This window comes from Engystomops pustulosus, chromosome 5 (assembly GCF_040894005.1).
Source record: "Engystomops pustulosus chromosome 5, aEngPut4.maternal, whole genome shotgun sequence".
In the NCBI taxonomy this organism is placed as follows: Eukaryota; Metazoa; Chordata; class Amphibia; order Anura; family Leptodactylidae; genus Engystomops; species Engystomops pustulosus.
In genome coordinates this window covers 190,345,465-190,361,870 of record NC_092415.1, presented here as the reverse complement: position 1 = coordinate 190,361,870, position 16,406 = coordinate 190,345,465, and the positions used below count along the sequence as shown (strand labels likewise).

The window sequence follows — 16,406 nt, the reverse complement described above, 5'->3', positions numbered from 1 at the left end:
GGCCCTGCCCGTCAGCACTCGTCCACGTGTCCGTGGTCAGGTGGACCTTGTCAGAAACGGCGTTGGTCAGGGCACGGATTATGTTGTCTGACACGTGCTGGTGCAGGGCTGGGACGGCACATCGGGAAAAGTAGTGGCGGCTGGGGACCGAATACCGAGGGGCGGCCGCCGCCATGAGGCTGCGAAAGGCCTCGGTCTCTACTAGCCTATAGGGCAGCATCTCCAGGCTTAGCAATCTGGAGATGTGCACATTAAGGGCTTGGGCGTGCGGGTGGGTTGCACTATATTTGCGTTTCCGCTCCAGCGTCTGGGGTATGGAGAGCTGAACGCTGGTGGATGCTGTGGAGGATCGTGGAGGCGACGATGGGGTTTTGTGGCAGGGTCCTGGGCAGGGGGCTGACTATCAGCTGACACAGGGGAAGGAGCAGTGGTGTGCACGGCCGGAGGTGAACGCGCTTGTTGCCACTGAGTGGGGTGTTTAGCATTCATATGCCTGCGCATACTGGTGGTAGTTAAGCTATTAGTGGTGGAACCTCTGCTGATCCTGGTTTGGCAAATGTGGCACACCACAGTCCGTCGGTCATCCGGTGTTTCCTTAAAGAACCTCCAGACTTCTGAAAATCTAGCCCTCGCCGCAGGAGCCCTCGCCACGGGAGCTTCACTACGTGACACATTTGGCGCTGATGCACCAGCTCTGGCCCTGCCTCTCCGTCTGGCCCCACCACTGCCTCTTCCAACCTGTTCTGGTCGAGGACTCTCCTCCGTCTCAGAAGCACTGTGTTCACCCGGCCTCTCAACCCAGCTTGGGTCTGTCACCTCATCATCCTCCGATCCCTCAGTCTGCTCCCCCCTCGGACTTCCTGCCCTGACAACAACTTCACCACTGTCTGACAACCGTGTCTCCTCATCGTCGGACACCTCTTTACACACTTCTTCCACTACGTCAAGAAGGTCATCATCACCCACAGACTGCGACTGGTGGAAAACCTGGGCATCGGAAAATTGCTCAGCAGCAACCGGACAAGTGGTTTGTGACTGTGGGAAGGGTCCAGAAAACAGTTCCTCAGAGTATGCCGGTTCAAATGGCAAATTTTCCTGGGAGGGGGCAGACTGGGGGGAGGAGGCTGAGGTGCAGGAGCTGGAGGAGTGCCGATTTCGGTGACATGGGTGGACTGCGTGGAAGACTGACTGGTGGACAAATTGCTCGAAGCATTGTCGGCAATCCACGACATCACCTGTTCGCACTGTTCTGGCCTCAACAGTGCTCTACCACGAGTCCCAGTAACTTCAGACATGAACCTAGGGAGTGTAGCTCTGCGGCGTTCCCCTGCTCCCTCATAAGCAGGTGGTGTCTCACCCCGCCCAGGACCACGGCCTCTGACCCCTGCAGTAGTTGGACGCCCACGTCCCCGCCCTCGTCCTCTACCCCTAGCCCTCGGGTTAAACATTTTGAAAATGAAAGTTATAACTTTAATTTTTTTTTTAACTTTTTTTTGTGTTTTTTTGTGTTTTTTAGTTTTTAAAACCAAACGATGCTATCCTATTGCTATGGCTATTTTCTAGCCAAGTATGAAAGCACACTGCTATGCCAGATGAGATGACGCTGAGTTATGAAAAAATAAACGTAAAATAAAAAGAAACTGGCAGACTGTGCCTAATTGAAATCAAACCCCTAATAAATTTTCCCACTTTGGTGTTTGAGGTGGATATGTGTGTCACTAAGAGCTAAACACAACGGTAGCAAGTCCCCCTGCTAATTCCTCACAATATGGTACTAGCTGCACTACTAGTGCCAGCAAGCCCAGCCACAAGCAAATAAAAAAAAAAAGTATAACGTTATTGTAGCCCTAAGAAGGGCTGTTGGGTTCTTGTAGAATCACTCCTGCCTAACAGTAAGCTAATAGAACACCCTAACGCTTTCCCTGACCAGCAGCAGCTCTCTCCCTAGCGGCATCCAGACAGAGAATGATCCGAGCAGCGCGGCCAGCGGCTAGTCTATCCCAGGGTCACCTGATCTGGCCAGCCAACCACTGCTATCGACGTGTAAGGGTACCACGTCATGCTGGGTGGAGTGCAGAGTCTCCTGGCTTGTGATTGGCTCTGTTTCTGGCCGCCAAAAAGCAAAACGGCGGGAGATGCCATTTTCTCGAGCGGGCGAAATACGAGTATGTTCACTCATCTCTAATGTAGATGCCTTAATCTGTGCCACATGTATTAATCCTATTAGTAGGCTTAGTTTATGTGAGAGAAATTTTCATTAGCAGAATTTTTGGTGCATCTCCGTGGTCACAAGAAGTCACGTCTTTTTTTTGACAGGCCACACCCACTCAATGTAATAAAATGTCTAAAAAGTGACACAAAACTTTTTTTTTGGCACAAATAAAGACAAACTTCTGTTTTAAAAAAAACCTGTTTTTGTGATTTGCGCAGCTTTGACAGGTATTTGACAGGTGTCTGCGCTGGGATTGTGTCACACACAATCGGATTTTGGCGCAGTTGCGCTGACTATCATGCGACAGAAATTGGAGGGCGGGCTGTTGGACGATCTAACTGACTGAGCGCGGGATTTAACTTTCAAATTGTGTCGCAAGCCCAAGCACTTACATGCACCAGGAAGAAGATGGTGAATTCTGTCAGACCTGAGCGGGGAAGCGACACATGCAGGATATCGGGCGCACGATCTTAGTGTATCGCGGCAGATGTGCATTACCGTCAAATAATGCACTTTCGGGGAAGTCCGTGGACCGGGTAAGTAAATGCGCCCCTATGTGTTTGTTATTTGTTTTCAACATGTATACTATAATATTATTTGGCCAATCAGCACAGTTTTTCTTGCTTGGATAAGGCCTGTTTCTGTCTGGTGCCATATAGGCCGTTGAATTTTACCTTCCTGGTCCAACTCATCACAGAAGAGTCAGGAGACCCCCCCATCGATAGACCCAGCCAATACACATCTACTGCCTATCATCAGCTTTAATAGAAGATATTTCACATAAAATCACACAACCTGAGCTTAAAGGATACAATTAAAAAAAAAAATTGTTTGAGATAGCATCTTGGGACCAGTGAGATAAGAGCTATTTGGAGATAAGACCCCCATGTTATTTCACCGAGGATTAGACAAGGTCATCAAAATGCAGCAGCGGTCTAACAGGTGGACGTGGGATGAATTCCCGAGTCCGTGTGACTCTTTCTCGACAGTATTTGGTTTTGTTCTTTGCTTTGACACTGACACATTCAGATGGGAACAATAGGAAGCTCTATCTACATAGTTATTAGAACACGGTGCAGACACTTACCTTTCTACCATGATTGATTTCTTCTGTCAAGATCAACAGGGGGTTCCAGTTATTTAATTAGATTTTCAGAGGAAGGGACATGTTTGCAAATGAGCTTAGGCTGTAAATATCCCCAAAGTCAGCTGGGAAGCCGCTATCTGGAGCTGAATAGTGATCTTCCGAGTAGTCACACTGCAAGGTCAGCCATATTAAAGGAACCGTTCTCCATAATCATCCATTAGGAAGCCAACAAAGAAAAAAATAATGATTATCAGAGATTACTGTGATACACCTGAATGGGGGGTTCTTATCTTTGGTCAGACCTTCATATATCACATAGTTAATTTTCAACTAGAATACTCAAAACTCTTCCTGAGGTCTTCACCGTCTCCTATGAGATGTTCCCACATAGAGTTATAACTTATTTGTATATGTATAGTCATAGCCAAAGCCTAGCCAAAACCATTGTGACACATGTTTGGTAAGTAACCTCTACTGTTAGGCCTCTTGCACACAAACGTGCGGCTGGATATCGGTCCCCATTGACGTCTATGGTGCCGGTCACGGTCCGGTGAGCACACGTTGTCTCTCTGGACCATGCACAGAAAAATGTAGGATATGTGTTATATTTTTCTGTAGTACGGCGCCGGCCACTCGCTTCTCAATGAGAGCTGCGCACCCTAGCTCTCTCGTGCTTGTCTGCGCTACGGCCTGGGAGAGCATACATTCGTGTGCAAGGAGCCTTACTCTGGGCCTAGATATATGTCCCATTAGGTTTAGAGATGATCGAATTTTTCAAAATTTTAATTCTAGAAGCCTAGTTGAAGTTTTCACAAGATTTGGTCAGAACCGCTTCTAATTCTTTAAAACACGGATTTAGAAATTTTTTTAAATTTTGGAATACGGTAAATTACAGTATCAGCTAGCCACCATTTTGAAAGAATCATCAAAAGCAAATTTCTGTGCCTCAAAAATGGCCCATTCGTACCAAATCTACACATAGATTTCCTCCTCGTTTCTAAATAGGTCCCTGATGTCCACAAAGAAGTTTGTTCCCTTTGCTGCTTCCTTTAAGGACAGTCATGACTTCTTGTCGACTGCTCTGGACTCCATCAGCCTCAACCACAATCCGTCTATTGCCATAGTACTGTTGTTAGGATTGGGTACACAAAAGACAGGGGATAGTGTGCCCTGAGCTTGCCCCAGCCTCTGTCCCTTCCTATAGCCCCCCCACGCTAAACCGTGGGGCGACTACTTGAAGACTCGGAATACGCTGGTTTAAGTGGGGGAAGGGAAATACAAACAGACAGACAAACATAAAACACAAAAGAATCGTAAACTAGCCGGAGTCACAACGGGAGGGTACGTCAATAGCAAAGTCAGTAAGCAAATAGTCAATGTCAAAAACTAGCCGAGGTAACAACAATACAGATACAGAGCAATACAACCTAGTGCAGCAAGCGAGTGGAGAAAGAGATTTCAAACACTGGCACAGGTGACTAGTGAAGCTGCAATTTATGCAGCCAGAACTCCACCTCCAGAACCTGATAGGAGCTGGACAGCATCTGGGAATTAACCCCTCACGGTGCAGAACAACAGGCACCAAGCAGAGGTTCAAGTCCCAGCCACTCCTAGACAGCGCGAGATCTTAGCAGCCGCTGCCCAGGACGAGAGGTGGAGTTTGCGCGGACACGCGCCGGGGTTCGGAGAACGCTGCTGGCACCACCAGAAGTCCCAGCATTCTCCCTAGCGAACCTGACAGTACCCCCCCCCTGACGGGGGGCCTTCGGACCCCTAGATCTTAAAGATGGCTTCTGAGGGTAGGTCTGATGAAACAACCTGAGTAACCGTGGAGCATGAACATCTCTAGCCGGAACCCAAGACCTATCCTCAGGACCAAAACCTTTCCAATGGACCAGGTACTGCAGGGAGTTACCTACCCATCTGGAATTCACAATTTTTTCTACCTCAAATTCCAGATTCCCCTCCACAATAGATGGAGAAGGAGGGTCAGAAAGAGGAAAAACAGGCTCAACATAGCGCTTCAGAAGACTCTTATGGAAGGTGTTATGGACCCGCCACCCTGCTGGAAGTGTAATCTTGAAGGATACCGGGTTAACAATATGCGTAACAACAAACGGACCCACAAACCTGGGCGCAAACTTCAAAGAGGGGACCTTCAATTTAAGGTTTTTCGTGGATAACCACACTTTATCCCCCACCACAAACGTATCGGAGTTAGTGCGCCTTCTTTCAGTTTGTTGGACCATAGAATTTTGTGCCCTCTGAATATTCCCCCGAACCTGTGACCAGAGTGAGCGCAACTTGGATGTAATAGCTTCCGCTCGAGGAATATTAGAGACAGGCACAGATGAAAAAGAGAAACGAGGATGAAAACCATAATTGCAGAAAAACGGAGATACCTGTGTGGAAGAACTACTGTGGTTATTAATAGCAAATTCTGCCAACGGAAGGAATTTCACCCACTGGTCCTGACTGTCCGAGACAAAGAGTCGCAGATATTGAATCATCTCCTCATTCATCCTCTCGGACTGACCATTAGACTCAGGGTGAAACGCCGACGAGAACGATAAATTAACTTCCAGTCTAGAACAAAATGCTCGCCAAAATTTGGAAACAAATTGTACGCCCCTATCTGACACAATATCATCTGGTATACCATGGAGGCGTACAATATTCTGTATAAACAATTCAGCTAATTCTTCAGCTGAAGGTAACTTTTTTAATGGAACAAAGTGTCCCATTTTAGAGAAACGGTCCACTACTACCCAAACCACTGTACAGCCTTGAGACGCTGGCAGATCAGTGACAAAGTCCATAGACACTTTAGACCACGGCCTGGTGGGAACTGAAAGCGGAAGAAGAGGCCCCTCAGGACGTCTCCTGGGAGTCTTTCCTCGCGCACAGACCTGACAGGCTTGGACAAATGCGTGCACATCCTTAGTCATGTGAGGCCACCAGTAACTTCTCTTCAAGAGATCCAAGGTGCTCCGCATTCCCGGATGACCTGCCAACACCGAGCAATGCGTCTCCTCCAACACTCTCAAACGACAAGAAAGAGGAACAAATAATTTGCCTTCCGGAAGGTCTTTAGGTGCAGATCTTTGTCCTGCTAAAATTTGAGAGGAGAGGTGGGAGGAGACAGCTGCCAGCACGACCCCTGGAGACAAAATATTACTGTCAGTAGCCTCTGGAAGCTCAGGAGTCCCGAAGCTACGGGACAAGGCATCAGCCTTCACATTTTTTGACCCAGGTCGGTAGGTGACCACAAAATTGAAGCGAGAGAAAAACAAGGCCCACCTAGCCTGACGTGAGTTCAAGCGTTTAGCAGTATCCAAATATACTAAGTTCTTATGATCCGTGAGCACAGTGATCGGATGAAGAGCTCCCTCCAAAAAGTGTCGCCAGACTTCAAATGCCCACTTAATGGCAAGGAGCTCTCGATTACCAATATCATAATTCCTCTCACAAGAGGAAAACTTTCTAGAGAAATATGCACAGGGCCTAAGTCTGGTGAGAGTGGAGGACCCCTGAGACAACACTGCACCAACTCCTACCTCGGAGGCATCCACCTCCACAACAAACGGTAGAGAGAGGTCAGGTTGAACCAAGACTGGGGCTGACGAGAATGCCGCTTTTAAAGTTTCAAACGCTGAGCAAGCGGCAGGGGACCAATTGTTCGGATCAGCACCCTTACGGGTTAGATCCGTGAGGGGTTTGGCGATCACGGAAAAGTTCTTTATAAAGTTCCGATAATAGTTAGCGAAACCTAAAAAACGTTGTAGGGCCTTAAGATTGGTAGGCCGAACCCAGTCCGTGAGCGCCTGAACCTTACTCGGATCCATCTGTACATCAGAGGGAGTCACCACATAGCCTAAGAAGGAAACCTTCTGGACGCAAAAAACACACTTTTCCAGCTTAGCGAAGAGGTGGTTTTTGCGCAACCTGGTAAGTACTTGGCGGAGGTGTTGCTGGTGAGAAACCATATCAGGAGAGAAAATCAAAATATCGTCTAGATAAACCACCATAAACACACCGATGTAATCATGAAAGATGGAGTTCATAAACCCTTGAAAAACCGCTGGGGCATTACTCAAACCAAAGGGCATAACCAGGTATTCAAAGTGTCCCAAAGGTGTATTAAATGCGGTTTTCCACTCATCCCCTTCCCGGATTCGAATCAGGTTATAAGCCCCTCAGATCTAATTTAGAGAAAACTTGGGCCCCAGAAACCTGATTTAAGAGATCCGGGATCAAGGGGAGAGGACCTGAGTTTTTTACCGTTATCTTGTTTAATTCTCGATAATCAATACACGGCCGTAAACCACCATCTTTTTTCTCAACAAAAAAGAACCCGGCCCCAGTGGGCGACTCAGAAGGACGGATATGTCCGATTGCCAAACTCTCATCAATATAACTCTTCAGTGCCTCCCGTTCTGGTACTGACAGGTTATATATACGACCCTTTGGCAATCTAGCATCAGGAAGAAGGTCAATTTTACAATCAAACTCCCTGTGAGGAGGAAGTACTTGGGATAAGGGTTTTGAAAACACATCTGAGTAATCAGAGAGAAAACCTGGAAGACTCTGATCTTCCGCCACTACTGTACATAATGAAACTCTGGACAGGTGATCCTTACAGTGAGGACCCCAATGAACCAGCTCCAGAGTTTCCCAATTAATTACCGGATTATGGATCCGGAGCCAGGGTAGACCAAGAATGACATTTTCAGACAAGTTTTCCATAACTAGGAAAGAACACCATTCTTCATGCATAGCTCCTACCATAAGCTTTATCTGCGGGGTTCGGAATTTAATCAACCCTGCCTGTAGAGGGGTCAAATCCGCACCCGACATCTGGATAGGAGTGGACAATGGAATCAATGACATGCGAAACTGAGAGACAAAATTATAATCAATTAAGTTAGACGCAGCACCTGAATCCAAAAAGGCGCGACCAGTGCAGGAAACAGACTGAAACTTAATAGTACAAGGTAAATACATTCTAGACACAATTGGGAGTACCTGAGCTCCTAAGCAGTCCCCCCGACTACTGCTTAGGAGCGGAAGTTTTCCTGCTGCTGCCTCTTGGAACAGGTGTTGACCTGATGATCAGGACTTCCACAGTAGAAACAAAGATGACATCTCATTCGATGTTGCTTCCGCTGTGCAGGAGAGATGCTATCCAGCTCCATGGATTCCAATTCTGGACTACCCGGAGACAGATTGGCCGCTGGCTGACAGTCAGAGGACACCCGAGGTGATCGCCTGGATCTTAGGCGACGATCAACTCGGATGACCAGAGTCATAGCATCATCTAATGTCTGAGGCTCGGCATAAGCTAAGACTAAGTCCTGTACTCGGTCTGACAGTCCGGACATAAATTGGTCTTTTAGGGCGCAGTCATTCCATTGCGAGTCAGTCACATACTGTCTGAACTGGGCACAATAATCTTCTGCTGTCCGTTTTCCCTGACACAGAGATCTAAGGTGGGAAACTGCAAGTGCTCGGCGGTCAGGTTCGTCATAAATCTGGCCTAAAGCAGAGAAAAAAGCGTCAAGAGAAGAACGGGATGGAGAGTCAGGTGGGAGAGAAAAAGCCCAATTTTGCGGATCCCCACGCAACAGGGAAATTACCACGCCCACCCTTTGAATCTCTGTGCCCGATGAACGAGGGCGTAAAGAAAAGTAAAGTTTACAGCCCTCCCGAAATGAAAAAAATTTCTTACGGTCACCAAAAAACACGTCAGGGAGAGGAACCTTAGGTTCAGGCGTGGGTGGCAGTGGATCCTGCGGTGATGTCTGCCGTGGAACCTGCATAGATTCCTGAATTTGGAGACGGGAAGCTAGATCCTGAACAAGCTGAGTTAGGGTCTGGACCTGAGCGACCACAGCAGACAAAGGCTCCATGGGAGGAGAAAATGTAGCAGGTCGGATACAGGATGCAGACCTGTGAGTGGCCAGTGTTTCTGTTAGGATTGGGTACACAAAAGACAGGGGATAGTGTGCCCTGAGCTTGCCCCAGCCTCTGTCCCTTCCTATAGCCCCCCCACGCTAAACCGTGGGGTGACTACTTGAAGACTCGGAATACGCTGGTTTAAGTGGGGGAAGGGAAATACAAACAGACTGACAACATAAAACACAAAAGAATCGTAAACTAGCCGGAGTCACAACGAGAGGGTACGTCAATAGCAAAGTCAGTAAGCAAATAGTCAATGTCAAAAACTAGCCGAGGTAACAACAATACAGATACAGAGCAATACAACCTAGTGCAGCAAGCGAGTGGAGAAAGAGATTTCAAACACTGGCACAGGTGACTAGTGAAGCTGCAATTTATGCAGCCAGAACTCCACCTCCAGAACCTGATAGGAGCTGGACAGCATCTGGGAATTAACCCCTCACGGTGCAGAACAACAGGCACCAAGCAGAGGTTCAAGTCCCAGCCACTCCTAGACAGCGCGAGATCTTAGCAGCCGCTGCCCAGGACGAGAGGTGGAGTTTGCGCGGACACGCGCCGGGGTTCGGAGAACGCTGCTGGCACCACCAGAAGTCCCAGCATTCTCCCTAGCGAACCTGACAACTGTGATGTGGTTTTTGCCCCTGTTCTGTTTTTTGCCCTGTGCCAAAGCTGTTACTCAGTGAATGGACTTCTCTTGTCGACCTGGTGTTCATTTATAAGGACATAGTCTACTTCCTGCTTTGGAAGAGTCAAACCCTTTAGATGTTTTCCACCTAAAAACAAAGGGGGAGATTCATTATGCCTTTTCTGCCAGTTTCTTGTATAGAAGGTTTTTCTTTTCTGATCCGCATTCCACTTTGGGTGTGTTGGGGTGGGCAGCATTTACTATAATCTCCACCAGAAAACCAGAGGAGGCTATAACAGACCTGGCCTTAGGTCCAACCTGTTGGAAATTGCACTTGTAAAATTTTAAGAAGAGTGGCATTTAAATGCCCCCCCCCCCTCCAACACTCTATGGCTGTAGGCTAACACTGATACATATTGACAGTAACATCTTACTGTTACATTTCTGGTCAAAGTTTCTATGTTTTGTATTCTGCATTGTCCAGCAGTTTTTCCATCTACAGCCTCTGCGTATTCATATACAATTACCTCTGAGCTTATTGGTGGAGACATGATCCTGTGGCTCTTTATTACTCCTCCCCCTTCTAGAACATAGAAGATGGAATTGAGCAGAGACTTCAGAGTCAAACTAATTTTATCAGAAAGATATGGAGCATGAGAGCAGCCAAGTAAGTGGAGAAAGAAGCATTTCCTCTTTAAGATATATCACAAAGTTTCTTGAATAGATTTTTGCTACTATAAATGCAAAGTTTCTGGAGAAGTTACTGACCATGTAGGCATAAAACTAAACTGACTTTCCGGTTAGTTTGGCTAAAATATCATCTTGTCTATTTTTCTATGTTATTTTTTTTGTAAATTAAGCTCATTAGACAAGTTCTGTGGTTTTGAGGATAAAATAAACTACTTTTTTTTCCACCCCGTAACAGATGAAATGTGTTTGGCATAAGCTTCTGTGTGTGTTTTTAATCATCAATATATATGTCAACAGATTTCGCTTGGGGAGTCTCAGCTATATCATACTGTGCTGTGTGCACCATATGGCATCTTATTCCTTGTGTAAAGACAAAAATAAATCACATTTACCATTTGTCTTGGCGAAATGTACCCCGAGTTTAACTTAATAGAAAGTGGGTTATGAAGGAAGAGCGTATTCTCATCCTATATCTGAAGTTTGGCCTGTGCTCCCCAACAGAGTCCAACAGCCATTAGGAACTCAATGGTCTGGAAGTAGAAGAGTAGTGGCGAGTCGTTACGTCAATGATCAACACAGAAGGTTGGGAAAGCATAGGTCCACAGTCAGTGTATTGGATCTCTGTAAAAGGTAAAACCGATTTCTAGACTTTATAGCCAAATAGCTGTAGATTCTACTCTCCAGGGCTTTTAGGCTCGCCAACCATGCTGGTAGGTTTAAGCCGAACATCCGATCCTTACTGGATGATTTCTCAGATTTTTCAACACTACAAACCCCATTGATACATAAATACCACTGTTCTGAGGACGGAAATGCAGAAGGATATTACATCTTCTATGGTGGGGAAGTTCCTGGGTGTAAGTCATATGTGTGGTGCTTCATTTACCCAAGGAAGGCCATAGGAGAGAAAGCTTGTCCCTAATGTATCAATAGTGCATTTACAGGGGCTCAATGTTTAGGATTTATGTGTTTTTCCAGTGTGGTGTGGTTGTGTGGGTTTCACTGAAAGGGGTTTTTCAGTAGGTTCCCTGTGGGATGCAGTGGCGTCCTGTGGTCTGAGGAGACCATGGCTTTCCGAATTATTAGCTGTGACCACCAGTGGCGTAACTAGAAGCTGATGGGCCCCAGTGCAGTCTGTGCAAGGCCCCTGACTAAAATGTATGGTGTATAGTGCTAGTCTTCTCATTTGAGAAAAAAAACACCTTATGGGTCCCCTTAACCTCATGGGCCCGGTTGCGACCGCAACATCTGCACCCTCAAGTTACGCCCCTGGTGACCACTAAGCACTTCCATTCTGCACGAGTACTGCTGCAACATGGGAATCGGGAGCCAGGGCCGAGCAAGATCACTTTAGTTTTTTTGCCACCCCTACCAGAATTCCAGGAAAATCCATTCAAGGTTTGTAGTGTCTTCCTAAACTCTAAAGAAATGCCCGAATTTCCCCTCTTTCTTTTAGTATGTTGGTGTCCTCAGGATCCTTATATAATTAAGACTATGGCAGAGAAGTTAGTAATAAGTCACTGCCTCAATTGCCATATTGTAACTTTGTGGGTTTGGGTTGTAGTTAGGGCACTAGTGCTCTCGAGGTTCACCATCACTTCTCTATAATTGATTGACTCCAGACTGTCCCCAATTCTGCTATGTGCAGCCTCAATGTATTATAGGATTTCCTGTAATTACTAGCTTTATTTCAGTCCTTGCGGTATAAAATAGATTTGCATTTCTGAACACAAGTTTTGGCATTCTGCGCTTATTTCAGAACATACTCGCTTAGATTAGGGAAGACAAATGATGAATCTCCTGACAAGTTGGAGATACACTAACTTCTATCATCAGATGTGTAATGATGCAGTTTATTGCCAGTCCCCATGGTAACTTCACAATTTTAGTTTGTGAACGTTTAATATAATGCGGAATACACTCAATCAATGTACATAATCTTGCTGGGTGTTTTTTAAAGGGCGACTTCAGAAATATTACTGTCAGGTAACTGTCCAGAAAACAGCACAAACACAACCAGACTTGGGACAAGCTGGGTAACAGCTGGGTAAGGGGTGGCGACCTTGCCCTGCGATGTAGCTGCAGGCTACAGCAGCCTGAAGCCGATATACTGCCCTGATAAGGACAAACCCACTATCAGGAACCTGCTAAAAGACCATGAGAGACCCTGCAAGTAGATAGGGAGAACTTACTTACTGCTAGATGGTGACACTGAGACTTAACAGGGAGTCAGGCATAGACCTGTGTTCACACAAGGACACAGAGGGATAAACAATAGATACATACAAACAAGCAGAGTTGGGTACAACATGGTGAAAACCAAGATGGCAGCAAAGTGCAGAATCAAATAACTAGAGAGAGGTTGTGTAAACATAGTAGAGGCCGGATAAAGAGAATAGCAATGTAATAACTAGCATAAAACGGGGAAATGTATGAGGAGACAAGTAGGACCAGCAAGAAGTAATGGAACTGGGCAGATATATCAAGGAGTTCCTGGATCCTGCATATATGGAGGAGTCGCTCAGTACTCCAGCCTTTCTGGACAATGGTGTTTGACACCTACATATCAGTCACTGGTAAGTCGGTCCTGGTTTCCCCGCAGTTGGTGCTCCTCTCGGTCCTACAGGGCACCATCTCCTCGATTAAGAAAGGTCTGCTTCGCCACTTTTTGGCGTCTGCAGTCACTGAAAAAGCCCTTCTCCCCCTACAATGGTGGAATGGCTGCAGGAAATCCGGTTCATACAAAAGATGGAGGAGATGGTGGCCAGGGACTCTGCGGACCCTGACAAGACAACCATGGTCTGGGTCCTTGGGAGGACTACAAAAACTCAGCAGCTTTCCAAAATGTATTCCTGTGAGCAGAATGATTCAACATACAATTTAGCACTGATGGGATTAAACCAAGCGGTCAAAATGGTCATGTGTGGCGGAGGACTTCCTTTCCCCTTCCTACACCCGCCTTCTTTTCCCTACCCCTTCTCTCCCCCTTCTTCTTACTTTTGGTAATAACACACCCAAACAGAGTACAAATCCATATGAGAGCCTCTCACAACATTACTGTCTCTGATGACAGACCGCTCTTAGTTAACCAGATGATTGTTTTCACTATGATGAATATTTATTGTCACATAATGTGATCTGTGTACCCTATGGCTCTTTCAATTAGGTCCTGCGTGACCAATGCGTTGGGTGATTACCCTTGTTTTGTTTGTCTTTTACTACTCAATAAATGTTGATAATACATAAAGGAGTTCCTGGACGCCACCCCAAAATGCTGACTGCATCGGCCGTCCACCACTCTGGGAACCCTTGCTGGACAAGGCTGGGCTGCAGAGTTGCTGGGCGTATTTCAATCAGTCCAAAAACAGCAGAAACCTAACCAAAGTTCACAAACACAAAACACTGAGAAGAATCAACAACTTTTAAGCCGCCTTCTGCGGACAGAAGACAATGCTGGCACGGATGTAACTGTTATGCTATAGTGTTTGGTATTAATTCATGTAGCTATACTCTTTGCTTTTTGTATTAGACTATATATAAACTTCATCCAGTGACTGGTCATACATTGAAAATGACTACAACCATTGGGCCCTTCAGATAAAAGTCAACATTTCACTGTACACTCAGGATACCTCCTCAATAAGATTTAGTAGGTCACTTTTGTATCATCTCTTGCTCAGCTCTTGGCACTGAATTGAGCAGCAAGACACATACTCGACCATTTCTTTGCTTGATTCATATGGTGAGAACACGACCCCCATTCTTTTGATTGTTGGAAGTCCATTCTCATGATCGGTGGAGACCCAACTGCCCATATAGATCAGATGGCTAAAGCCGATCCTTTGTATATGGCATAACAATCAAATTTGGGACAACCCCTTTAATGAGCTTTTTAGATAGGTCACCATCGATTCATTTAGAGTCCAACACTTGGTCATCAATATCAAAGTCCTGGAAAATCCCTTTTAATTTATACAACTCCTTTAAAGTGTAATCATTTTCATTTCCATTATTGTGTACATTGTGATAAGAATACTTACAAATTTTAGGCTAATTCATGTTTTTTTAAATGAATTTACATGAATATATCATAAGAAACATTACTAATTTTACTTGATTCTCTAAATTGTCCTATTTATAAATGTGATAAGTAGCCATTTTACATACAACTAAATGGGGGTCATTTACTAAGGGCCCGATTCGCGTTTTCCCGACGTGTTACCCGAATATTTCCGTTTTTGCACCGATTTCCCTCGAATTGCCCCGGGATTTTGGCGCACGTGATCGGATTACCTTCACTAGGAATAGGCCGGTATACTTGAGTGCAATTCGGGGGGATTTCAGCGCAGCAGCGCCACCTGGTGGACGTCAGAGGAACTGCCTTAATGAATCTCGGCCGGACCCGAATCCACCGCAGAGAACGCGCCGCTGGATCGCGAATGGACCTGGTAAGTAAATCTGCCCCAATGTGTGGTTTTATTGTTCCTTTGTGAGAAAATAACATTTTTCAGGAAGACTGTCTTTGGTTTTTACTGTTAGGATCGTACAGTGTGAACATGTAATGGGCAGATCATTCTTCCAATTACTGGAAAGAAAATGATTAGAAAAATAGTGATATTGTTTCCTACTAAAGGAATCGATTATTATGATGTCCTATTCAGCCTTTTCCGATATCGATAACGATGTTAATCATTATAACGATACTCATAATATTAATATTTGCGTAATTTGTAATAAAGGGTTTCGATCAGGAACGTTCATTGATCATTAAAATAGACCATTAATGTCTGATCGGTCAGGAATCTCATATGTAAAGATGGATGCAAGTCCTCAGTAGTGGCTGGAAGCTGTTTGCTCCCGGTTAACTACAGCCAACCGGGAGCAAATGGCAAGCTAAGATAGGCCCCCGATAGAATATTTATGGCCTACCCTGAGAACATGAGTGTCTAGGCCCTTTAACGCTATGCTTAGATGAAATTCCTTTTCCCCTGGTTTGAAGAGACTTCCCACAACCAGGATAGGCATTGGGTGGTCCTAGCATAGTGGTCCAAACAGTATCCATGACCCCAAGGTTCAATAGGTTGGAAAACCTATTCAAGCTATGCAAAAAAAATTGTTGCTTCTCTCTAACTTTTTGTGGTGGTCACAAAATGAGGCCAACCATGATTGACATCAGCAAAAATAATTGAAATTCGAATAACGCTGAGATATGACTGGAACTTGCCAATAGACGCAAAGTAGACTAAATCAATCTAGTGTTATATGTAATTGATTTATTACAAGGATCTACCGGGAAATGGATATTAGACTCTCCGAGACTTCTTCACCACTTCCATCACATGTTACAGCAAAACTGTAACTGTTGTTAATACATCACATCCAGTGGAGCCCCAATGAACTCTATTATAAGACAACGGGTTAATAGGGCACTCTCAGGATCCATGATTGTATGAATCTGGCAAAGGGTCAGGACTTTTGTTATGAATGGAAGCCACAAGTCATAACTTGAAAATGAAAAATCTGTGCCAATTCTCCAGCTATAAATTAAACTTTTACATTTATGGCCTTTTTGTATTTGGAACAGGCACCTTATGGTCCCCATAATGTTTCTTGGCCTGGTCAACTTCCTTAGCACCCCCTCAAGTTAAGCCTTGGACATATCCTTAGTTTAGGCCAACATCACCAGTAATTCCCCTATTATCCTATTAGTCCCCGACTTAAGGACACCTGACTTACAGACGACCCCTAGTTACATACAGACCTCTCTTCCCACTGTGACCTCTGGTGAAGTCTCTGGATGTTACTTCAGGCCCAGGCTGCAATGATCAGCTGTA

General features: G+C 45.5%; 1 protein-coding gene across 1 annotated transcript in view; it reads left to right on the top strand.

The window, feature by feature from the left end:
- Nucleotides 1-16,406, top strand: part of GPR158 (G protein-coupled receptor 158) — a 162,259-nt gene that overhangs the window by 17,326 nt on the left and 128,527 nt on the right. The gene's annotated exons all lie outside the window — the stretch shown is intronic.